Source organism: Trachypithecus francoisi, unplaced genomic scaffold (assembly GCF_009764315.1).
Source record: "Trachypithecus francoisi isolate TF-2019V2 unplaced genomic scaffold, Tfra_2.0 Lachesis_group0, whole genome shotgun sequence".
Taxonomy (NCBI): Eukaryota; Metazoa; Chordata; class Mammalia; order Primates; family Cercopithecidae; genus Trachypithecus; species Trachypithecus francoisi.
The window spans coordinates 74,346,994-74,372,173 of NW_022681453.1; the positions used below are offsets into that span (position 1 = coordinate 74,346,994).

At 36.2% G+C, this 25,180-nt stretch overlaps 1 protein-coding gene across 16 annotated transcripts in view; it reads left to right on the top strand.

Annotated features, from left to right (window-relative positions):
- Nucleotides 1–25,180, top strand: part of ZBTB20 (zinc finger and BTB domain containing 20) — an 845,365-nt gene that overhangs the window by 408,640 nt on the left and 411,545 nt on the right. The gene's annotated exons all lie outside the window — the stretch shown is intronic.

Below are 25,180 nucleotides of genomic sequence, written 5' to 3' on the forward strand. Positions count from 1 at the left end.
GGCATATTCTTATAAATGTAGGGAAAGGTTTGCTCAAGGAGCAAGCTGATAAGCAGAGTGGTGGAATGTCAAAATGCTTAGGCTCTGTAGTTCAGCCTCTACCACTGAATGAGTTTACCCTAGTTAAAGGATTTAACTTCACTGTGTATCAGTTCCTACATCTGACTCAATGTCGACTTAAACCCCCCCACACACATTGTAATAACAAAATAATTAAGATCTAAAATTGTTTTGAAGTGTTTGATATTATATACAGATACAGCCGTCATAATGCTTAAGCTTAAAATAGGAATTGGGACCAAATTGTTAGAAAAAGTTCTCTTGTTCCAGATGTTGGAGACTGACTAGGCGATGTCACAGCCTCAAAGATTTGCCCAGGTTGACCACAAAGGCAGAGCCTGAGAGGAGGAGCTGGCTTAAGCAGGGCCCAGTGATGGTGGACTATGTTTTTTAAACTAATGGAGGAAACGGGAGACACTGAAATCTGTGAGGAAGCATGTAACATGATCACATTTGTTATGTCTCTTGAATTATCTAAGGTTTGACACAAAGAGTGGATTGAAAGGGCCTGACAGTTGGAAGCTCTGGTGAAATAGAAAGGTTTTGCCATAAGACTGTAGTTCTGTAGTTCTCAAATTGAATTGCACCTCGGGAACTGACTCCAAATGCAGATTCTAGGGCCATATCCCTACAGGTTCTGATTCCACAGTAGTTCTTGGGTGAGTCTATGATTCTTCTATATGCTGCTATAATATAGCAGCACCTCTTAAAACCACCCAGGTATGGCCCATTCTCTGCTCAGCATTAGTTCTTTACACTTCAATAAGTTGGCACCATGGCCAGGCATGATGGCTCACACCTGTAATCCCAGCATTTTGGGAGGCCAAGGCAGGAGGATCACCTGAGCCCAGGATCGCTGATGCCCTTGAGATCAAACTGTGAATTTTTTGTCACAACTAGTCAGTGCTCTAGTATCCAGCTTATGTGGTTTCTGGTTATGAACAGTACTGAAAAGATTATTTAATGTTCTATAAAGTCCTACAGACAGAACATTTGATTTTTTCAATGGAAATTCTGTATCTTTGAAACATTCTCTGTTTGTTCCTATTACATTTGCCTATTTTAGTTTTTAGGAAAGAATACAAATACATCTGTTTGGTCAGAATTTTTACTTAATTGACACTATGGGATTTATCAGAATAGGGAGTCTTTTACAAATTTTGATATTCTTTTGTCCTGTTTTTTATGCATGTGCCTAGAGGTCTTCACAAAACTAAAATGAATTTTTTAAAAATGAACAGTCTATTTAATGCACTTACCACATGTTATATGAGAAGTGTGACATTTGATCTAACCTCTCTGAAACCTTTGAATCTATAAGGGCAAGCAAGAAGCATCCCCATTACTAAGAAATTTTTGTCATATGAAAGGAAATCTATCTTATTTCACATATTCAATTCCCTTGTCATTTTACATTATAAATAAATAACAAACCAATTTGGCACATGCCCACCGATTAAAAATAAAAGTTGTCAGAGAGGAGAAAGACAAAAATATGAATTATTAATTATAATATTAAGCAGCACAAAAAGCCTAACATGAAATGATATCACTTAAAAAGATTTTATCAAAATAAAAATTGGGCAATGATATAGTCTTTATTCAATTCAATTGTTGTCATTTTAAGTCATTAAATATATTTACCATATCTAGTATATTTATATCAAATTTGATGAAAATATATTTTAATCATAGCAAATAAGTTATTTATAGAATAGTAGCATAAAAGAAAAGCTCAATGTTAAAGTCTCACATTAAATTATCATATTGACCTAGTGGCTATATTCACTGTAAGATCATACTCTTGCATATTGTTATTTTTCAAATCCCCATTACTAGAAAAAAGCAAGAACACTTAATTAGCAGAAAGGGTGATGTTTTTCTTTTCTTGATGATGTTAGAAGTTTACACAGTTCATACTAAATTGGGAATGAATGTGAGATATTTTTCCTACATAGAGATTTGAAACAATATACATTTAATACTGATTTATAAATAACTGAATATAGGTTTCCAGCAGAGTAGAGTGATTTCATCTCAAAAAGGGAAGATGATCAGGGCTTTGATGAAAATATTTCTACTTATGTCTTCCTAAAACAGAGTTGCCCAACATTTGTGACTAACTTCTTTTCCTAAGGAGGCTAGCCTTTTGGTTATTTAAATGTTTTATTTCTGATAAAGTTTCATTTGTTTCATGAAATGTATTAAATTCCATTTGGAAACAAAGAAAAATTCTGGAAAAAATTCCACATTTGGAATAATCTCATAGAAGTTATCCATGTAGATTCTGAGGAAAATTCTTCATTTTCTATTCCCATGAATAGCAGTTTTGGTTCTGTTTAGTCATATTTTCATTTTACCACTATAGAGAGCTTCCTTGACTTGTGTTAATCTGGCTTGTTCCATTTCAGTTGGGTTTGTTCATGCTGTCTTGATAGTTTATTCTCTCAGGCATGATGTTACTTTACCATCTCAATCTCCTTGGCAGTATTTTTGTTTTAAGTTTTTAACTTAATTTAATGCTCATGAAAGTGGAGAGGTAGGTCCATATCTAGAAAAAAGGCAAAAAGTTAGATATCTGCATCATCTTTACAGTAAACCACATTTTCAAAAAAAAGTTTCTCTACATTAAATATATTTCAAACAACTAAGTGTTTAGAGTTCTATTTAAATAAAAACACAAACTTTCGTGTCACAGACTACCTGGGCTCTAAATCTCTCAACATGGGCTCTAATGTTGATTCATCTTGTCCATAGGTTTCTAACTTTGGCTCTTAAAATATATTCTCTTGTAACTATTGCAATAATCACCAACCCTTTGGTAAGTTTATTTATAGTGGTCTACCCAGAGATAGTGTCCCCTCAGTGCAGGTGATACAATAAAGAAATCAAACTCAGTAAAGATTTTCATTTTATTTCTCATTCTTTTCTTACCTGTAGCTCCCATTTGATCAGGGAACATAACTCCTTTCAGTATTGCTGTCTTATCCAAATTTTCATCCAGAAGTGACTTTCTTGGCCTCTGTAGTCTTCAGAGGCTGTTCATAAAGCATATTGTTTTATGAACTTGCCTTGTAAATCATGTAAGTTTCATGGCCCTCCAGGGTTTTTTGTTTGTTTTCTTTGGGGCTCACTGATTCCCACCATGTACATCCATTTCACAACTGCTGTCATCAGCTGTTCTCCCTCTGTGTGATTTATTTTTAATAACATCCTTTTACGCCCAATTTTGATAACCATTAGTCCCAGTAAATTCTCTTATGTTTAGTCCTTCCTTGAATTTTACTTTTTAAACCACTGAGTAAGAACAAGAAAATAGCATAAACAGTGACAGAAAACCAAATGCAGAACTACCAAAATGAACGCCTGCAATCCTATCTGATGAATGAGGCAGAAATGAAGAGATTGCTCAGAGAACATTCTGGAATAAAAGAAAAAGAAACCTCAATAGAACGTAATTCCAGAAGGGAAGAAAATATAGTCAGTAAGTTATGAATAAAATCAAGTCATATTTTAAAAAAAGACAGCAACTGGCCTTTAGATATTTTTTAATTACAGTTAATATTTACTGAGAGCTTTTTATGTGCCGGGCAACATGCTAAGCAACATTCATTCATCATTTCATTTATTCATTGATTTCTTGCTAGAAATTCATGACAATGGAACCTCTACTGTTTCCTTCATTTTACAGAAGTGAAAACTGAAGTTTAGTTTAACTAAATTATCCAAGGTCACACAGCCAAGAATGTGGAGTCAGAATGGAAACTCAGGTGCATCCTTTACCTTTATACTGTGATAACTTTCAAATGAGAGCCTTTAAAAATAAACGAATACATAAATAATTCTGGTTTGACTACTGTATATAAAGGTCATGAAAGGTCTCCTTCAATCAAGTCTTGACTTATACTTAAGTATTATAAATGCTGGAAATGTTACCATCATAGAGTGTAGTTCAGATTTTGGAAAATGGATCTTTCCTTAGGTTTGCTAGTTTTATTCTCTATAGTGGTGAAAATCCTTTTTGGCTCACTCTGTTCCTAACTATAGGTAATGTTGATTAATATTAGGAAAAAAATCTTCTGAAGTCTTTTAATATAATGTATTTTGAGTGAAAAATAAATGAGTATGTATCTGTAAGTTATACAGTTATTATAAGCAAGATGTGCAGCTTAGATAATTAAAGAGGTTTCCATTCACTTATTTCTTGGTTATCACTGGTTATATTTTAAACTAATATATTAAATTCTGATAATCTTGAACTTTGAGGGTGATAAAGTTCATATACTGGATAAGTTTAAGGCAACGTGACTTCTTTTGATGTATGATGGTTTCATAATAAATAAGCTATTCCTCAGTATAAAAATACTATTCTTAAGCCTGGAGGAATAGTGGCCCATATATAAAATCTAGTTTGGGCCCAATGCATCTGCTGTATACAGTGGTCTAAGCCAGCAAGTTGATAAATTCAGAAACTGAGCAGCCTGGAGCCATATGAGACTCGTACTGCCTTAAGTTACAAGATACATATATATTATTTGATCCAGACATTTTTCATATTTCTTTTAAACAAGCAGAATCCTCTTTTCAAACTAAATCTTATTAGAAACTTAACATATGGAAAAATGAGTAATGTTTAATTAAGATAAACTTATTTTTAAATTCAGATTATCATATTGAATATTATAAAGTCATCCAGTAAGAATATAATGGCAAATATACAAAGGAATAAAAACTCAGCATTGCATTATTGTATTGGCTCAAAAATCAATGTATTCTTGTATGGGGAACGTAGCAGATACTCACATAACATGGTGTCATAATGCTGATGGGAAGAAAAAAAAAAGAACTATTCCCAGTGAGCCACTGTGTGTGTGGAGCTTACACTTTCTCCCCATATCTGCATAGGTTTTCTCTGGGTACTGGGTTTTCCCCCACATCCCGAAGATGTGCATATTAGGCTCATTGGTGTGTCTGAGTGAATGTGGCTGTGTGTGAGTGCCCCTAAGATGGAATGGCATCCTGTCTAGGCTTGGTTCCCACCTTACTCCCGGAGCTGCTGAGATAGGCTCCATCCACTCATGACCCTGAACTGGAATTATTGAGTAAATAATTATCTTACTTACTTTTATTAATCTTCTTTAAATGTATGTACAGCTCACATTTATTTCAATGTTTAATATCAAAAGTGTTTTGGTCTTTATTTAGAAGCTTGATGATGTTTCTGTGACCAGAAATATGCCATAAGAACTTAACTCCTATTTATATCAATTAGTCTATGGTAAAATTGCTTTCATTACATGTTGTTTCACTTAAAATCATAGTTTCCAAGTATCTATGGATGGCATTAAGTGAAGACTTTCTGTACTATACTTTATGGTATCAAAAAACCATGAGACTGATAAGTAGTTGCATATTGTAACAGTTTTTTTTTTTTTTTAACAGCTTGTATTCCAATCTGAGAGCCTTAATTGGAGGCCTGCATGAAAGCTGCTTATTCTTATTGTACATAATTAACTTGTAATAACACATCGGTCTCCAGTGTTTTTTTAATTTATATAATACATTTAAATTTGTATGTCATTTTCATCACAATTGGAAATTGATATATATATATAATATATATATATGTATTTGCCACAGGTTATTATATATGTATTTATTTCTTTTTATTTATTTATATATTATTTATATCTATTTGATAATCTTTTTGTAATCATCTGTTTGTAAGACTGGAGACCATGAAGCATAGTTTGAAACTCACAAATTTGGTTCAAACAATTTTTAGGAAATAACTTTCTTTTCTTTCTCTGATCCTCTATTAGGTAAGAGACAATTTAACTTTTTGGGGATACCGTATCTTGTGGATTTTGGTATATGTGAATCATTTGTTCTACCAAAGCGAAAGCTCCTGAAGGACAAGGACTTTGTTTTTATTTTTGTTTTGATTTGTTTTCTCCAGGAGCCTAAAATTCCATATGTACATAGGCAGTCCAGGCCATCTAGTTATTATATGTATACATCAGAAAATTTGAAAGAGGGATCCAAGTCTCAGTCTTAGTCCTTTCTTCTATCCTTCCATGCGTCTATTGCTACCTCTACATGATGCCATTGATAGCAAAAGCAATCCAATGTATATCAAAATGTCTTGTTTATCCTTCCTATATATAATTTTTATAAAGCAACCTAGTTAATTCTCTTGGCTTCTAGTTTCTGAAACTCCCAAGATGAAGGAGGGAGAGAGGGCACAGAGGTCGAAAAGAGGTAGAAAAGTGTAATTAAATGCTAGTGTAGACAGGACAGAAAGAAGCAAGGTAGTCCTGGCACCACAAGTGCCTTCTCTAGAAAACTTTCAAGTCTATAAAAGAATGACCAAAAATCAGAATCGACTGTCTGGGCCACAAATGAAAAATCAGATCAAATAGAGAATGTGGTATTAGCTGTGACACCAACCAAATCACATTAGAACAATCAGAACTAGAAAAAGTTGTGCAGAAGCAGGAACACTCTGCAATTTTTCAGCCTTCTATCAGGCGTTGAGTATCCAGGTAGGCTTAGGCATTGGAGAACTACCTGCTATGAAAGTCAAGCCTTATTGAGACTCCTGCATGATGAGCCAGTGAGGAAATGAGAGCAAATATAGTATGCTGTGAATTCATAGAAACCGTAAGTCTGTTTTTATAAATGGGTAACGTTTCCTACTAACTTATTTGGAAAAATCATTTTTATAATATACGTGTTTACATAAAACCAATAAAAAGTCTTATGTATGTTGGAACATTTTGCTTTTATGTCTGGTAGACCATTTACCTCCTCTTCAGTGTCTGTTGGAACATTTATTTTATATTCTCTGTTTCATTCCTGTTGGAGCATTTATGTATGATTTGTTTGTTACTTTTATCTGTTGATCTTGCCCTCCCCATATGCTCATGGCTGACTGGCCTAGTTTCCCACATTCACTATGTGATCTCTAGCCCTTCTTAAATATTAATTAGTGTAATTGAATTCCCTCCAGTATTTCTAACCTCAGGCACCTGAATCTCAGTGTTTTTATTAGAACTGATTTGTGCATTTAAAGTCCAACCTGCCTGCCCATCCCCCACTGCCCAAACAACTTTTCTTGATTAGGTAAAGGTCGCGGCTATGTGCTTGCCTCAGAGAAAGCCTTGGTGGGAAAATAAAGGCATTATATATCACAACCTTTCTCAGTGAAAGACTGAAAAATACAAAGCTGTCTTGAATCTTTGGCAAAGGAAGTCATCTAGAGTGAATAGGAAAAGGATGTAGCCCTCCCCAGGAGTACTGCCAGAAGTGAAATAGAAAAGCCATGCAGAGCCCTGTGTGGAGATGAGAGCAAAGCCTCACCTAATCATAGCACATTTGCCTCTACCAGCACAGTCAGGGACTCTAGAACAACACTTTATTTAAATCTTCTCAACTGTTCCAGTTTGCAGGTCTATCTGTGACCAACATACCATTCATGATTAAATGTGAGTGGCTCTTTCCTTGGAAGATAACAGAAAAAAAGGAAAAGGGGAAGAACCTAAAATAGGGATATAGAACCATATACTCATGAGAGGATTTGTCAATGAGATCATCAATTACTACCATCCATGTTTGAGGGGAAGAGAAAAAATGTTAGATAACTAGAGATGTGGAAATCTTCTGATTTTCAGAAAGTATAAAAAGGCAGTTTATGATGATGAAACAACTTGCTGTTAGTCCTGAGCAGGAGTCTAGAATGGATTATTACAGCAATGAAGCATAAAATAATGTATCATGATCTGCTGAAAGAAGTGGTGCTTGCTAGACACTAGAACGACTTCAGTAAAAGGATGTCTACAATATGTGATCTGATCTCTCCTGAGTTAGATATATAGACAGATTAGTAACTAATCTAGGTACAGCTAGATTAGTAACTGTTTGATTGACCACACTATTAGGTACAAACAAATGGCTCAATATCAAAATGTAGGGGATTCCTCTGGTGTATTGCAAGGATATTTTTGGCCTTATCTTGGTCACAAGTTTTTTTCAATGACTGGAATGAAAACATATTCATTAGATTTGCAGATGACGTGAGTCCAGATACATAGAAAAGTTGTTGAATGAAGTAATCAAGTTCCAAAGACATTGAAAGACTGAAATTATGGGCTACATCTAACAGATGAAATTTTCTAAATGGATAAATGCAAGATATTGCCTTTATATTTTAAAAAGACTAGTCATGAATGACATAGCAGAGATATAACTTTCCAACCCAGTACAAGAAATTTAAATAGATAGGGACATCTTCAGGTATAAGTGGCCAGAATGGTAGGGAACTGAAATGTGTGATATGAGCAATGGTTAAGGGAACTGAGATTAACTGGAAATTCAGGAGGAAGGAATGTAATAACTATCTTCAAGTATATGAATAACAGTCATCTAAAAGATAAATCATGTTGCTTTCTGTTTATCCAACAAGACGGCCATGAGCCAGTGATGAAACCTACAAGAATAAAATACTCAGGTCAATATGAAACACTAACTTTGTAGCAGCCTTCTGTGCTCAAAGGTAAAAAATAGGAGGGTAAAAAATAATATGGAGGATAGACCGAGATTAAATCTCAGTTATGCCACTTATTGAATCCTTGTCTCCTGGGACATTTCTTGAATGCTCCATAGTCTGCTTCTATACCTATAAATTGACTTTAAGCAATTCCTACCTTGCAGGTTGTGGTGAGATAGGCACCATATAGGCACTGATACAGGCACCATATCAGTCTGTAGGCCTATCATAGCAAAATACTACAAGGTGGGTGGGCTAACAAACAGAAATTGGTTTCTCACAACTCTGGAGGCTAGAAGTCCAGTATTGAGGTGTCATCAGGTTTGGTTTTTCATGAGTCCTCTCTATTTGACTGCAGATAGCCTTCTGCTGTTGTGTCCTTCACAGCCTTTTCTTTGTGAATACAAGAGAACCTCTGATGTCTCTTCCTGCCCTTATAAGGACACCAGTCCTAGTGGATTAGACTGCCAATCTTATGACCTCATTAAACCTTAATTACTTCTTCAAAGGCCCTATCTCCAAATATAGTTATGTAGGAGCTTAGGGCTTCACCCTATGTATTTTAGGGGACACAATCAGCCCATAACATTGCCTAATATCCACAAATCTCAGCTTCCTAAGACCAAGGTGTTTAAGCATAGAAAACTACCTTACAGGGATATTTTGAGGATATTGAAACCATAACCCATTTATGCCTGGTGTTCCACTATTGGAATGTTAAGCTTGTGGCAGTTATGTATATCCTGTTGCTCAAGGTCATCACCAAGGTCTGATTTTTCACACACACACACACACACACACACAAAATTGCAAACTTTGGCATAAATGGGTTAAACAGATGATTGTCATATATAATTTTAATGGACTCTGCTAACACTGATATTCTGTCATTATAAAAATAAAATCTTTGGGGTCAGACACAGTAGCTCACACCTGTAATCCCAGTACCTTGGGATGCAAAGGAGGGAGGATCACTTGAAGACAGGAGTTTGAGACCAGCCTGGGCCACCAAGCAAAACCCTGTCCAAAAAAAAAAAAAAAAAAAATTAGCCAGCTGTGCGATCCCAGCTACTCATGAGGCTGAGATAGGAGGATTGTTTGAGCGCAGGAGTTCAAGGCTGCAGTGAGCTATGGTCATGCCACTGCACTCCAGCCTGGGTGACAGAGTGAGACCCTATCTCTAAAAAAAAAAAATTAAAAGAAAAGAAAATCCTCCATATAGCATCAACTCTGAAATTCTGCAATTCTCTGAAAATCCTCAATAGCAAGGTAGTTGTTAAAGATATAAAGCAATTTTCTTTCAATAAATATTTTCCTTTAGTATTCAAAAATTTAATATTACTGCTCTAATATTTACTTACGTACTAGACCTCCCTTGATTTCTGCAACCCAAATTCCTAAGATGGCTTCTAGGTGAAACCTCTGTCTCTTGTGGGAAGACACTGCTTTGCCAAACCTTTAAATGCCTCAGAAGATATATGTATAAAAGTAGAGGGAGAATATAATTATCTTAAAAACAAATCTAAGAAAACATAGCAACACCAACTACACAAGTAAATGCATGCATAAAGTAAAAATAAAAAGAGATATGTTAATTTATTCAAGAGGTTTCAAAGTCTCAAGACTTTTTAGTTCACAATAATTAATGGAAAATGTATTTTGTTAATACATCCATTGATGTTATTCTCTATTTTATTATGCATATGTATTGCCACTTATTTAGAAACTAATAGTTTAAGGTGAGACTATGCCAGAATCTAGCCATTGATGTTGAATAGTCTTTTAGTTTATCTTTCTTGCAAAGAGTATGTCGGTGAAAAATGGGACTGTGTTGTCTATTTTGGTGAAAAATGGGACCGTGTTGTCTCTTGTGTCCATGGGTAGCTAGAGTCAGTTTTGTTATTTTTTATTTTTTTATTTTTATTTTTATTTTTTTTTGAGACGGAGTCTCGCTCTGTCACCCAGGCTGGAGTGCTGTGGCCGGATCTCAGCTCACTGCAAGCTCCGCCTCCCGGGTTTACGCCATTCTCCTGCCTCAGCCTCCCGAGTAGCTGGGACTACAGGCGCCGCCACCTCGCCCGGCTAGTTTTTTGTAGTTTTTTTTAGTAGAGACGGGGTTTCACCGTGTTAGCCAGGATGGTCTCGATCTCCTGACCTCGTGATCCGCCCGTCTCGGCCTCCCAAAGTGCTGGGATTACAGGCTTGAGCCACCGCGCCCGGCCTATTTTTTATTTTTTTTAATTTTAAGTTCTGGGGCACATGTGCAGGATGTGCAGGTTTGTTACAGAGGTAAACATGTACCATGGTGGTTTGCTGCACCTATCAACCCATCACCTAGGTATTAAGCTCCGCATGCATTATCTATTTTTCTTGATTCTCTCTGCCCCCACATTGTCCTCCCCTGAGGACATGAAAAGACACTTCTCAAAAGAAAAGAAGACATGCACACAGCCAACAAATGTAAGAGAAAAAGCTCAACATCACTGATCATTAGAGAAATTGAGTGACTTTTAAAAGTCAGTATTCTACATGAATGAAATAATACATTCTCTTATTCTTTTGACAGACTAAGTCATGTTAAAAAGATGCACATCTTCTCAAGGAGTATGTGCTTTTTTTCAGGCTAACTAAAAACAAAAACCCTGAACACTATTCGCGGTTTTATTTCTCGGCTATGGAATAGCCTCCTCTTGAAAGGGGAAGTTACTGTAACTAGATGATGTTTACAATTGAGAGTTTAGTCTATGGGTTTGATAGAAAGAGCATGACATCTTGAGCTGCATTATCTGCATTCAAGTTATAGCTCTTCCATTTTTTTTTTTTTTACTTTGGGTAGTTAACAAATTCTCCAAGCCTTTTCATGTTATGTAAAACTATATTTGGGCTTCTTTTCAGGTCTGCACAGTTTGACCCAATGTAGATATTTAATAAAGATTAATTTATGTCTTTTTTCTCTGATCCTTAATTCTTTCACCTTCTAATGGATATACTATTAATACTTTCTCTACTTACCTACCCCACAGGATTTTTGAGACAATTAAATAATATGTTTGTGAGAATAATTTATAAACTGCAAAGCACCATACAAATGCATTTCTCCTTCTTATGAGTGTTATGAGTGGATGGGGATGTTTAACTAGAAACTGAATCGGGACCAGCTAGGAATTTACGTTGAAACTGTTTCCTAAGAGACATTAGAAGCCTCATGTTGTTGTCTATTTAAATCGCCTGACCTAGTCTGTACAATGAAGATATTTAACAACAGGTATTAAATTTTATTGTCTATTTTTCTGTGGTATTTTCCAGGGAGCACAAGAAAGATTATTTCCTTTCCATTTTTTTTCTTGTATTATCGGGCTGCTGTCTGTTCTCAAATATACTGAGACAAATTCTTATCCTTTGTAACTATGGGAATATGGGCCCATGGTGCTTACTATCATTATTTCTGTTGTGTTTGTGGTAATTGTTGTTATTATTATTAATTATACTTTGTAATTATATAGCTTCTTATTTTAAGGAAAGATAAATTGCTAGGAAATAAACAAGCTCCTATTCTTTAGAGATTTTTGGAGTTTTGAACATTTTAAATCCAGTTTTGACCTTTTTTCACGAAGATTTCTACATGAATCTTCAAACACAACTTTTTTTTTTTTGGTCTGCCGTCAAAAATAAAGTACTGACTTGTGAGATACTGCCCTTGAAGTTATGCATGAGAAAATAGTCTCTCAGAGCATTTCATTTCCTCTTTCTGCCTTTTAAATTATTTCTTACAGTATAGTTACTATGTAGTGGAAGTTTGTTTTGGAGAAAGATTTTGAAGCAGGAGGTAGAGCTGCTTGAACAGTGGCCCACGCCTAGATAGAAAGGTCTCATTGCCCCTGCTCACTTCTGACTGCCTTTTGAAGAAAAGAAAAAGGTGAACTAAGGTGAGATGATAATAGTTTGTGGATTGAGGGTCTGGCAGTTAAGTGTAGCCCAAGTACAAAATGTTCAAAACGAATTGATAGAAGCTTTTTGGAATAAAAATTCCACCTTCTTTCTTTAGTCTCTTGGCTCTGTTATTTTGAATTCTTGAATATCCTTAATAGTAAGTAAGTTGTCTTCAAGTTTCCAGGCTGCTGGGCCTGGGCTCTTTTGATCATTGGTCTCTTCATTCCCACAGTTAAGGACCTGAACCCAATAAAGGGATTAGAAGGCCAAAGAAGAATTTTGATCCCTAGGTAATCTCCACATAGGTTCCTCTATGAGTTGGTGTGAAAGGGAGGATGAAATTTTACAGGAAATAAAGAGGGCTATTCCATTATATGGTGACTTTAGGAAATAATCATCCAGCTCTTTCTTATCCATGAAACTCTTCATCCAACTCTTATCTCACTGAGTTTTTGTTGTTGTTGTTGTTGTTGTTGTTTTTTGAGATGGAGTCTGTCTCTGTTGCCCAGGCTGGAGTGCAGTGGTACAATCTCGGCTCACTGCAACGTCTGCCTCCCAGGTTCAAGCAGTTCTCCTGCCTCAGCCTCCCGAGTAGCTGGGACTACAGGTGCATGCCACCATGCTCAGCTAATTTTTTGTACTTTTAGTAGAGACGGGGTTTCACTGTGTTAGCCAGGATGATCATGATCTCCTGACGTCATGATCCACCTGCCCACCTCAGCCTCCCAAAGTGCTGGGATTACAGGCGTGAGCCACTGCGCACGGCTTATCTCACTGTCTTCTAAAGCAGTGGTTCTCCAAGTGACCAGCAGCATTAGCATTACCTAGGAATATGTTAGAAATGCAGATTCTTAGGCCTCACTTCACCCTTCTGAATAAGAAACTTTGAGGTGGAACACAGCAGCTTGTATTTGAACAAGCCCTTCAGATAATTCTGATGCATACTAAAATTTAAGAACCACTGATCTAAAGAGATACTGAATTCCACTGAGAAAATATTTTGACAATTTAAAATTCTGCCAGAAACTGCAAGTGATTTTTGGAATCCAGAACCCTCTGTTGTTCTGCTTCAAATTTATCTTTACGGCTTCATCCTAAACTGTTTATTTAATAGTCCTTAAACAGTTTTTAACTTTGACCTGCAATTCGTATCAAAACACCCCACCCTGTCTGAAATGATCTTTGTTCCTCTGTCTAGCCAAATCCTCTCTATCCTGCATTATCCATTCAAATGCCTCTTCTTTACAAAACCCTTACCAGTCATGCCAGCATTCTCTCAGTTTTGGCTTCCTGTAACTCTCAGTGCCTGTACCATTAAAGTCTTACCTGCTACATAGTCTTATCTGTGATATATCTTGTGTTACTAAAATAAACTGTCAACTGTTACAATAAATAATAGGTTACATTTATTCATTACCCACTGTGGTCACCACAACCCCCTCAGTGAATTACTGTGCCTGACTTTTGCAGATCTTTGGTAGCTTACCCTGCCTCACACAGTGTGTACTGAAAAGAAGATTCTCCTTCAACCTCACACTGGGCCACTAACCTATATTGTCTTATAATGCTGATAAACTTTTCTCATGTTGATGCCTTATTTTCTCCCCAGATCCATTTTATATTCAACTGCAATTAGAGACCATAATTCTCCTGTTATTTCTTACACAGTAACTTTTAGAATATAGAGAGTTAATGCACATTTGTTGGCGTATTGTATTAGAAACTCTAAACACATTTCTGGGATTTTGCTGATTGAGAATGAAAATGTTTAAATTTCTCCTTAGATCCAGAACAGTCTCCATTTGTAAGTTGAGTATATTCATTTTAGTGAAGTAATCAATTGCATTTAAAATATTCAACTCATAATTATATATTGACTTTCATTATCAATTTTGATTAATGCATTTAGAAAATACTTTATTCTACAATGCATTTAAAGGAGGAAATAACTGCTTTTGTTTATTCAAGGAATTTGCCAATTTTTATAAATCCTGTTTATTATTTTGTAAAAAGAAAAAGGATGAGTCGATAGCAAATCTGACCCTTGCCTGTATACTTACATGTGCCCACTAGTGATGAAAAGAAATGAAGATAATGTTAGTGGCTAAATGATCATTGTTGAGAAGGCATGTTTAAAGAGAAATAGATTTTTTTAACTCTGTGTGCGTAAACATTCTCTATAAATGTTTTGTATTTGCACATGGTTTACATTCATCTAACCGAATTCTGACCTAAGGAATAGAAAGCATGGTCTCTTCCAAGTCAAGCCACACTGTAGTTATTTGGCGGATAAATGCTTGGCTAGTTTCTGTTCCTTTATAACTGTCTTTATTAAAGTGAAGACCCTTGACCCTGAGTCAGAATCACCTGGATGGTTCCTGGATTCCCTTCATACAAACTGAATCAGAATCGCTGGGATTGGAGCCCAGAAATTTGCATTTTTAGTGATCATTTTCAGGTGATCATTAAAATAAAATTTATTTAATAAAATGTATTTTATTTTATGGCTCAGCTAAATGTGAAAGCCGTTCCTCTTTGGACTCATTCTCTTTTTCTTTGGCGAATCAAATCCTCCAGAAAACTGATCTATGAGTCACCAAACTGATAGTTGTTAAGCATAGAGTCTCAGTGACAACCTTAAAAGTGACTATTGCAGTTTCCTTCAATAAACTTAATTTATTGAGTTCTGATACTTTTGTGTGCCAGGCATTCTAGTTAATTATCTAAATTAATTAGTATAAAACTTAAATAGCTCTTTGAGATACATATTCTGGGCCGCATTTTAAAGAAGGGATAATTAAGGCTTAGAGAAGTAAATACCTAAGGCCACCCAACTAGTAGCTGAATTCAGTTTGACTCTAGAATGTGTATTCTTAAACTCTGAAATAGAACTGAAAGCAAAATTCGAAATAAAGTCTTCTAAATTCTGCCTTTCTTTCTAAAAAGGCAGCTGAATAGAGAAAGGGTTAAAATAGATGACAGCTAATTCCAAGTTTGTGTCCAAACTCTGAGATTCTATGATGTTAGTCAACCGTCATCTTAAATTATATGGTTGGTAGCTGTAGTGTTACCATGTGATAAGCTCAGTCAGTAAACCATCACCTTCAGTGTTATCAGAGAGAACAATGGAAGCCCCATCAACACTTACCTGTCTGTTTTTACAGTCTTCCTTTTCTTCTACTTCCCTTAAGAAACCCAAGTATATATTTTTCCATGCAAAGGGCTACTGGAATAAGCTTTTTATTATTTTATTGAGCGATCTCCCACAATAATGTGAGGCCTAATTTCCCTGAACAATGGCTTGTTTTAATAAATACTTTGCAAATACAGCTAATACACTGTGTAGCTGACTCAGTGGTTCTCAACTCTAGCTGCACACTCAAATCACTTATGGAGTTTAAGAATATATAAAATCTTGTGTCTACATCCTAGAGATTCTGATCTGTGAGTGTGGCCTGGAGTGGAGGCTGGAGATTGATTATTTACAAAGCTTCACAGGTTGAGAATCAGTGATCCAATTCATAATTCTTAAAGAATTTGATGATATCATATGCATTAAAAGAGTGATTGATAAGACCATGCTTTCTATTCCTTAGGTCATTAAAAGAGGCAAAATATCTATATAAGTCCCACAATGAGTCCTTTAAAATAAAAGTAGAACCTTTGAGCCTCTGAAAAGCTGTCGCTTGGGCCATCCAAATATTCATATTGAGTCTCAGATAATGACAAGTCACAAAATTAGAAGCCATTAGAGCATGGTGTTAAGTGGAATTATGGAAAACCATTTGTAAAATGCTATGGGGTTTGGAAGGACTTGATTTTTTTCACAGACATTTTTGTAATAGAAAACAAGGTAGTGGAAATGGCAGCATATTTGAATCTATTTGCATTTCCTTATCAAAAAAGAAGTAAAATAAAAGGGAAGGGTATAACCTTGCAAATGTATCTTGATCTGATATCCCTTTTGCAAGTTAGACAGATTTGGGGACATCAGTCAGCCTGACTCAGGGCTAGCTATCAAATCAGTGCTTACTCTTCAAATTTCAGCATTAATCGGAATGATAAAGAGCTACCTTTTGATTAATCCTGCCCTGGACTTTAGACGAAAGAAACTGCAGTTTAATTACTGAGTGAAATTCACTTAATCTGATCTGCCTGTCTTTGCTATAATGTCATAATATAATCAGCATCACCCCCATCTGAAACAGAGCTGTGAAGTCCACGGACCTGTTTGATTGGAAGAAATAAAATGATGCCCAAGCAACAACCAGCCACCGTGCAGTAATGACTCAAACCTTGTTTTCATCTGTATGTCATTCTCCCATTGGCTTGTCATGACAGCAACTGAGAAAAGGATGGAAGAGAATGTGATTGAAAAGGAGGCTGACCCAATGGAATCATACTAGGTGTGGGAGGGAAGAGTCAAGCTATATAAAATCTTAAAGCTAATTAAATTTGGCTTTTTCTGTAATATGTATCCCACTGGCTGCTACTGATTTTTCAAGTCCAAGTTAAACCATTCAACTGATGTATCTCCCTGCAATTAAAATATCTTCTTCAATTGAAACTATAGTTTTTACTTTCAAAATAATTTATTTTCCTTTTGTAACTGAAATTTATTTGGCAGATTTTTTTTCTTAGATCTTCATGTGGTTTTGTAAGTTAAAGAAAGACAAAGGGGTTGCAGATTTTCTTCTGTCAGAGATAACAGCCTTTGGGAGCATTCCTTTCTAGGTTTACAAACACCCATTGCCTTTATATAGAAGTCCTGAATCCAGTAAGGTAGCTAGCTTTCCTATAAATAATTACCCCGTATTACACAAAATGTTTAAAGTAACTTTCCATATGTCATGTAGTTAGAAAGGGGCCTGAGCCAGGATTTGAACCAGTATTTGTCTGACTCTGGGTCATACTCTTTACTTTTCCACTCTCCACCCCCTTATTCTCACTTACTTACAATTAATACTTCTCCAGTTGACTCATTCATCATGTTATTGTTGGGCATCCCCTATATGCCAAGAACTGTGCTATACTCCAGATATACATTAGTGAAACTAGAAAGAAGAATCATTTTCAAAGAGCTTTCAGGTTTGGTGGTTCAGTTGCTTCTGTGACTTTTATTGTAAATTGATACTTTAAGTCCAAAAGACAATTGGACCGCTGGGAACAAATGTACAATGTGAAGTCAAGAAGATCTTCTTTATTTCCTCCTTTTATTCATAACATCGCCCAAAAATCTCAGAATTGAGAATCCCAAGAATCTCAGGAATTTATTGCTCATATGTAGTCAGTCATCAAATTATATCAAATCTTGTCATATATAATCCATCAAAAAGATCCCTTGTACCTAGGACAAACAGTAAGTAAAGGGGTTAGGAGAACAGGCTCTCGAGTCAGATTACCTTGGTTTGAATCCAGGCTTCACCACTTACTAACTGTATAACCTTGAAAAAGTTGCTTAATCCTTACCTGTAAAATGGAAACAATAAAGTTACTTACCTCTTAGGGTTAGCATGGAGATTAATGGGTTAATCTACACAAAGCACATAGCTCAGTGCCTGGCACAGAGTAGAACTTTAGTAAATATTGTTATTTTTTCCTCCACAGTGTCTCTAGAACATGTTATTTCCTGTACAATTCTGCTGACACTACCGAAGTCAGATATTTATCACATAGTACCTGGGTTGTTGCAGTGGATCACTTATTCTGTAGCTCTCACAAGCTCGCACTCTCTCTCTCTTTCTCTCTCATTACCTTTATGCTCTCCTTGTTTCAGTTTTTTCTGCCCACCATTCCCAATTACTTATTTTCTAGAATATCACTGCGACCATGCCAGTGTCCTACTTTACAAGCCTTTAATAGACCTCTTGTGTTCACAGAATAAAGTGGACTACTCAGCCCACTATTCAAGGACCCCTTTTCACATTCCACACTCAACCCATCTTTCCAGCATTATTACCTATTACAGTTCAAACTAACTTGTTTATTTGCTGCTCCCAAATACATATATCAATTTTCTGCTTCCATGCTTTCTCTCATGCCCTTCTCACAACTTGAATTGTCTTATCACCTCCCAAATTCTTACATGTTTTTCAAAGCCTAACTAGATTTGTTCATCTTATTGAAGCTTTCCTTTGTCAGCCTACATATAAGTGATGATTTTCTCTCTAAACCCCTATTCTGAACATTTGAATGTTATTGCATAATAATTACTTCTGGGCATTATCACAACAAATAGATATTAAATGCATCAGGCACAGGTCAGTATCTCCATACACATCATTATTTGCCCAATAGCATCTATCAGAGAAAATCAAACATAGATATACAATTAGTATATGCCAAATGAATACATGGTCTGAATTGGGAGTTTTTTCCTTGCTGCAACCATTTTTTTCCAAAAAAGTTACTCCAAATTTAGCCCTTTATTTCTACTGATTTTCTAAACTTCCTTCTAAAATTCCTTTTGAATTATTTTGATGTCTCCCTTCTTAATCCTCTCCAACAATCACTATTATAATGCCTTTCCATTTCCATAGTCATCATGCTGCTTTCTTACTTGGCATGTGGATATAGATAACCAGGCTGCTAATGGGTTCTACTTCCTCTATTCAAGTTTATTCTGCACCAGTTACATCAATGGTAGAGTAATACTTGCATGTCCATAGAACAGAAATTATAGAACCCGCCCTTTTTACTTTTTGTGGTTGTCAGGAAAGCAAAAGATATTTTATGCAAAAATATTTTATAAACTTCAAAAAGCTTTACAAGTACGAGGTGTCATCTGTATTTAGATAATATATTTAGATATATATTTAAATAATATATTTAGATAATATAGACTACATCTTGTACTTTTCCAGTAAGCATGTGTTCATGTACTAGATGTATAAGAAAAATGTCAAAAGTAATATATGATAAGCTATATCATATTTCTTAAATATAAACAATATATACATAATATATATACATATATATTATATATGTAAGAATTATTTCTCCTACATTTGCATATCTTCCCTTTTTTTCATTCAATCCTACACCTCTCTTGAGAAACTTGCATTATTTGGCCTCATTATTTCTTTAGATCTGCAGGGCAAATGGGAGTCTTCCTTGAAAGCTACTCACTGGGAAGATTTTTTTAATGACTTCTTTAAAAATCAGCAAGCAGGACTGATCTGATATTTGACATACTGACAGGAAGAATCTTAACAGTTTCTAACCTTCCTAAAACAGCATTAAAATAAATCAACTTTACCCTACACCTCAGATATCAAGATTGTGCAAATTATCTGACCTTGTGGATTTTCTTGACATTTTTCAGTCAAAATCCTAACCAGAGAACAATATTTATAGTTCAGCAATTCAGGTACAGAAAAGCCTTTCTGACTTGGTCTGCTGCCTAGTTCCAACTTTTTCTTACGTGATACGGTTCTGTTAATCAGGGAGAGAATTGATGGACAGTTAGATAAAGGCTTAGAACTTGCAATCGGTGTCCCTAGTAACCCAGTACTGGAGGGAGACACTTCAGCCTTGTTTTATTGTTAGGAAACAGAAACAGGACAGGCAGATCAGCCTTCATCCCATTATTTCTAGTGGGAGAGTGACCCCAGAATGTTCCTTGTAATGTTCAGTGGCAGGCAGTCAGCTCCAGCAAGCCTTGTGTTGGATCTTTAGCTATATCCATATTATTGAGGCTCAAACCTTTATTGCACCTGAACTCCTATGGCCATTATCAATGGATTTATAGCTCCATGAATTTTCTTTTCCATGGGGTCTCACCTCATTGTTTTATGTTTTGATATTATGATAAGCGGCAGGTGTCCTCCAGGCTCCCTTCTTGCTTCTATTTCCCCCCTGCACAACCCCCTGGACTTCCTCCACATTATCCAGCTACCACCAAAATGCTCACTTTCCTGACTGTGTTCCTCCTAAGGCAGCTAATCTTTACTTCTTCTTCCTGGCCTTTTGGCTCCTTCTGCTTGTGTGGAGTTTTGAGTTAAATTTTTCGAGTTAATATTTAACCTGTGAGATAACTGTTTACAAAATTGTTAGTTGATAATCAGGGATTTTTTTCCTGGATTAATATGGTTAAAGTTTAACTTGGTGAAACAGCTCACACACATACAAAATAATAAATACATATGTATATAATTAAGGTATTAACTCTGGGAATTTTGCTGCTATGTTCTCATGACCCAAAATGGAATATTTGTTATAGTCTAGATAAAAGAAAAACCTTGGTTAAGAGTCTGGCAAGCTGACTCTGTGGAAGAATTTAAGCAGAAAAGGGAGCCAGAGTCTACTCCTAAGTGGCAAGTAGCAGGCAAGTGATAGAAACATTCCTTTTTTTTTCTTAAGAAAGTGATCTTTATTCATATTATTTTTATTATCACATTCAAAAGAAGTTATTGGGATTCTCTCCAAAAGTGGGTTTGGATATTTTTTGGCTTTGATTATCCTTTTAATATCTTGCAATATTTTCTCGTGTCAGTGACTTTTTTATATGTTACAGCGTGGTTGTATCTTAGAGCCAGATGTGAGGAAAGCAATCCCTGTGTTCAGGTACTTCCCTCCACTCATGTTTGTAAGTCAGGAACGACTGTTTTTTCTCTTGAGATGAAAGTGAACTTTAGCTCCATCTGACATCAGAAGACAGAGTACTGGTAGACCTAGAATATATCTTGTATTCTTTTTTTTTTTTTTTTTTTTGAGACGGAGTCTAGCTCTGTCGCCCAGGCTGGAGTGTGGTGGCCGGATCTCAGCTCACTGCAAGCTCTGCCTCCCGGGTTCACGCCATTCTCCTGCCTCAGCCTCCTGAGTAGCTGGGACTACAGGGGCCCGCCACCACACCCGGCTAGTTTTTTGTATTTTTTAGTAGAGATGGGGTTTCACCGTATTAGCCAGAGATGGTCTCGATCTCCTGACCTCATGATCCGCCCGTCTCGGCCTCCCAAAGTGCTGGGATTACAGGCTTGAGCCACCGCGCCCGGCCATATCTTGTATTCTTAAAGGAAGTCTTCATGCTTTTGCTGTGGGTAAGGGGAGCAACCTAACACAGAAAACATATTCAGGTTACTTTAGTTCACTTGGAAATGGATTTCATATTTACTTCTTTCCATGTAGACCTCAAAGAACTATGGTTTGAAGAAACTGGGTGGAGCGATTAAGTGGATCTAGGTAAATGATCACTTATGAATTTTCAAAAGTAGTTAATAAATTTTGCCATGAGATATGTGGAATAAAAAAGCTTCAAGCCAAACCAAGAATAAAATTTTCTACTCTTTTTTGTATATCGAAGTCATAAAATCAGACCATCAAAACCTGGATATCTCACAAGCACCTTCTGAGAGTCCATTGTTTTTCCAAATATACTGTGTTTATTCCAATTCAGAAATAAGAATGAATTACTAGTGACAGATTTCAAATTTGATGAGACTTAAATAGGCTTAAGTGCCCTGTAAGATAGTAGAGAAAATTGAAAAGAGGGGTATCCCAAAAGATATTACAGTTTCAAGAAGGAAAAGAAGTGGTTATCTGTGTTAAATTGTTGCCAAGAAGTTGAGTCAGATGAAAATTAAAATGTGACCATTGCATTTGGCAACAGTAGATATGGTAGAGTGGAACGGATAAAAGCCTGATTGGAGTAGGTTGAGAAAAGAATAGAAAGTGAAGATATGGTAATAACTAATATGGACGATTTTTCTAATAAAGTTTGTTATGAAAGGAAGAATCAAAATGGGGGTAAACTGGAGAGAGACTTGGGATCAAAAGAATCGCATATAAATATACACAAACATGGTAGGTTTTGTTTCTGTTTTTGTTTTTGTTTTCTTGCTTGGCATTTTGTTTATCTGCCTCCCCAGTGGAAAAGCAACATGGACAAGAATCAAAGCCTCAAATCTCTAGTAGAAAGAGACATGGAAAAGGCAAAATCCATCTGGTAAAATGTAAAAGGGACTGGCTCAGATTCAGCGGATCTTGGTCTACTTAAAGTTCTACTAGCCACTGGTAATGTGAACCTAAATAACCTTTCTGTGGCTACCAGTTTGCTTATTTATTGATAACATCTAAAGTTCCTTTATGGTATTCCATATCTGTGAAAAAGGAAAAAAGCAGACACATTTCATAAACCTCTCTCTAGTAGAAATAAGTTTATATCATTCATCATTTTATTATTTAGAAAACATACACATCTTGTTAGTTAACCCTCACGAGAATGCTATGAGGTAGGTGATTATATTGTTTTATTTTATCGGAAAAGGAAACCAAGGCTCTTCAAGAGTAGGTAACTGGCAAAATCACACAGTGTGCAGGCAGCAGAGGCAGAGGTCAACCTCAAGTTTTCAGAATCTAAGTAGAATATTCTTCCTACCATGTTCTACTCTACATACACCTCCCCTCCCCTGTAGCCTTTTGTTTTGTTTTGTTTATTCTCCTGGATCTTCAGTGAATACCCCCACCACACACACTTTTTTTCATCTCTGGGCTAGATTTCCATTACTTTCCTTTCTGTCCATTCCACTTTCCTCAGAACTTTCAGGTATGGCCACCACTTTAAATATTTGCATTTCTTCATAATACAGAATCAAGTGCATAAGAGTTGAAGGTCTATATTAAGTTCATAGGAAAAACAATCCCATGCCAAAACATTTTGCCAGACTAGTAAAATTGCATTTCAAACAACCCATGAAAAATCCACTCTGTAACCACAATGGCCAGTGTTAGCAGTGGAAACCTCTTCATAATATCTTGTCATTTGGACTTACAAGCTTTTAAAGCCAGAGAATGAAAAGGGAAGAGCAAAAAGGTAGGAGGCGAATATGGCAAATGGCAAGTGGGAGAAGAGATGGCACAGGAGGGGTACAAGTGTTGCTTAGTGTAGGCCCTGCAGACCAAAAATTATTGTGTTTCTAGCACTATTGATTTTTTTCAGCAGCTGATATTTCAATCTGGGTGCAGTGTGTCTGTGAGTCTACGCACACTGTCAAGAAGAAATATGATAGTGTCTTAAAAGATTAATAATATCGCTGGTCCTCTGGAGGCCTGTCTTAATTCACTGGCCTGTTCCCTGGCATGTACTGTAATTTATCTAGTCTGATTTGAATAGCAAATGGCAATCGGCTGCCATTAGGGAAATGGGCATCATTCTTATTGATCCAGCATGGGCTGGATTTTATTTAAGGAGAACTGCAAAATGTTATTACCTTCAGGAGCAGAAACTGAAAAGGGAGCTTTTCCCGTGTGTATTTTGGAAATGTTCTACCTTAAAAAGGGGGGAATGGATTGTGGATTTAGGAGAACAGAGAGAGATTATCATCCTATTGTGTGAAAAGGGACATGTACTGGCTATTTACAGCATAATTGTTTATCAACAGGAAAGAATGCTCATGATTATGAGAAAGAGGCCACGGGCCTCAGAGGTTAGAACATTAGAAAGATAATCTGACCTGTTTCAGTCCAACTTTGTGTAAAGCCTCTAGTTGCTCAGAATCCATTTGTCAGTCTGTAAAATGGGCTAAAAGAATCTGCTAGCAATGCGTAAGGTTTGTTTAGCATTTGTTTCACATCCTGGGAGTCTTGGATAAAGGATGTCATAGAATTAAAGATACACACAGACACAAAGATCTTATTTAATATTGTGCATGTTGGGGGGTAGTGTTCAGCATTTATTATTGCTCTTCATTCAGCATTCTGGAAGGAACAAGTTATGTGCCGAATGAAGCAAGACGAGCTAGCCTCATAATTCTCATTAACCATTACTATATCCAGGTCAACATTGCATATATTGACTTTAATGTTCACCTGTTAGGGACAGCTCTAAGCCTGCACTTTTACCTTGTTTTACTGAATAAAGGAAAGCTGCCAGTGTTATGGTAGCAAATGTGGGAGACAGATTTGGGTCTTTCTGCCTACCCCACACTCTCTTTGCTGCAAGAATAGCAGCTGAATGTACCATTTCTCTCAGAGCTTGATGGACATTTCCTGTGAAGGAGCACACATATACCTTATCCCTAACCTTCCTTAAAAGCCCCCAGGAGGGGAAAAAGATGTGACAAAGGTGGCTAGAGGAAGGGGCTCATTGCTACTGAAATTCTTCTTCATTCCACCTCGGGTTGTTATGGAAAGAAACGATAATGTGCTACAGGAAATGGCCAAGTATAAAAGCAATAAAATAAATTGAAAATGACTTTGTTTTTTTGAGCGGCAGTAATTGCTATATGTTGTGATGTTTGCATAAGGAATTAGTTAATGTGTAGCAGAATGGCATGTGATACTTTTTATTTGCTTGATGACTATAGTCTCTGAGTGAATGACTTATTAAGGTTAATAAAGAAAAATTTGCTTGTGACTTGTAATGATCCAATTGCTAGAATTTAGCATCCCCTTATGCATTGTTGCCTAAAGGGGAGAAGGAAAAAAACCTACACACATTAATGGCCGACTGGCTATGATTTTTTATAGTGGTGTGAGAACAAACAATGTCTTCTAAATTGTTGGTCTGTCTATCTTTCTGCCTGCCTGGGCAGGAACGTTATGGCTTTCTAATTCTCCTGTGTGATTTATCATCCTAAATTCATTGTTTTGCATAACTCTGCTCAAAATGAAGAAATGTCATTATTTTGCAGCGAAAAAGTTGTC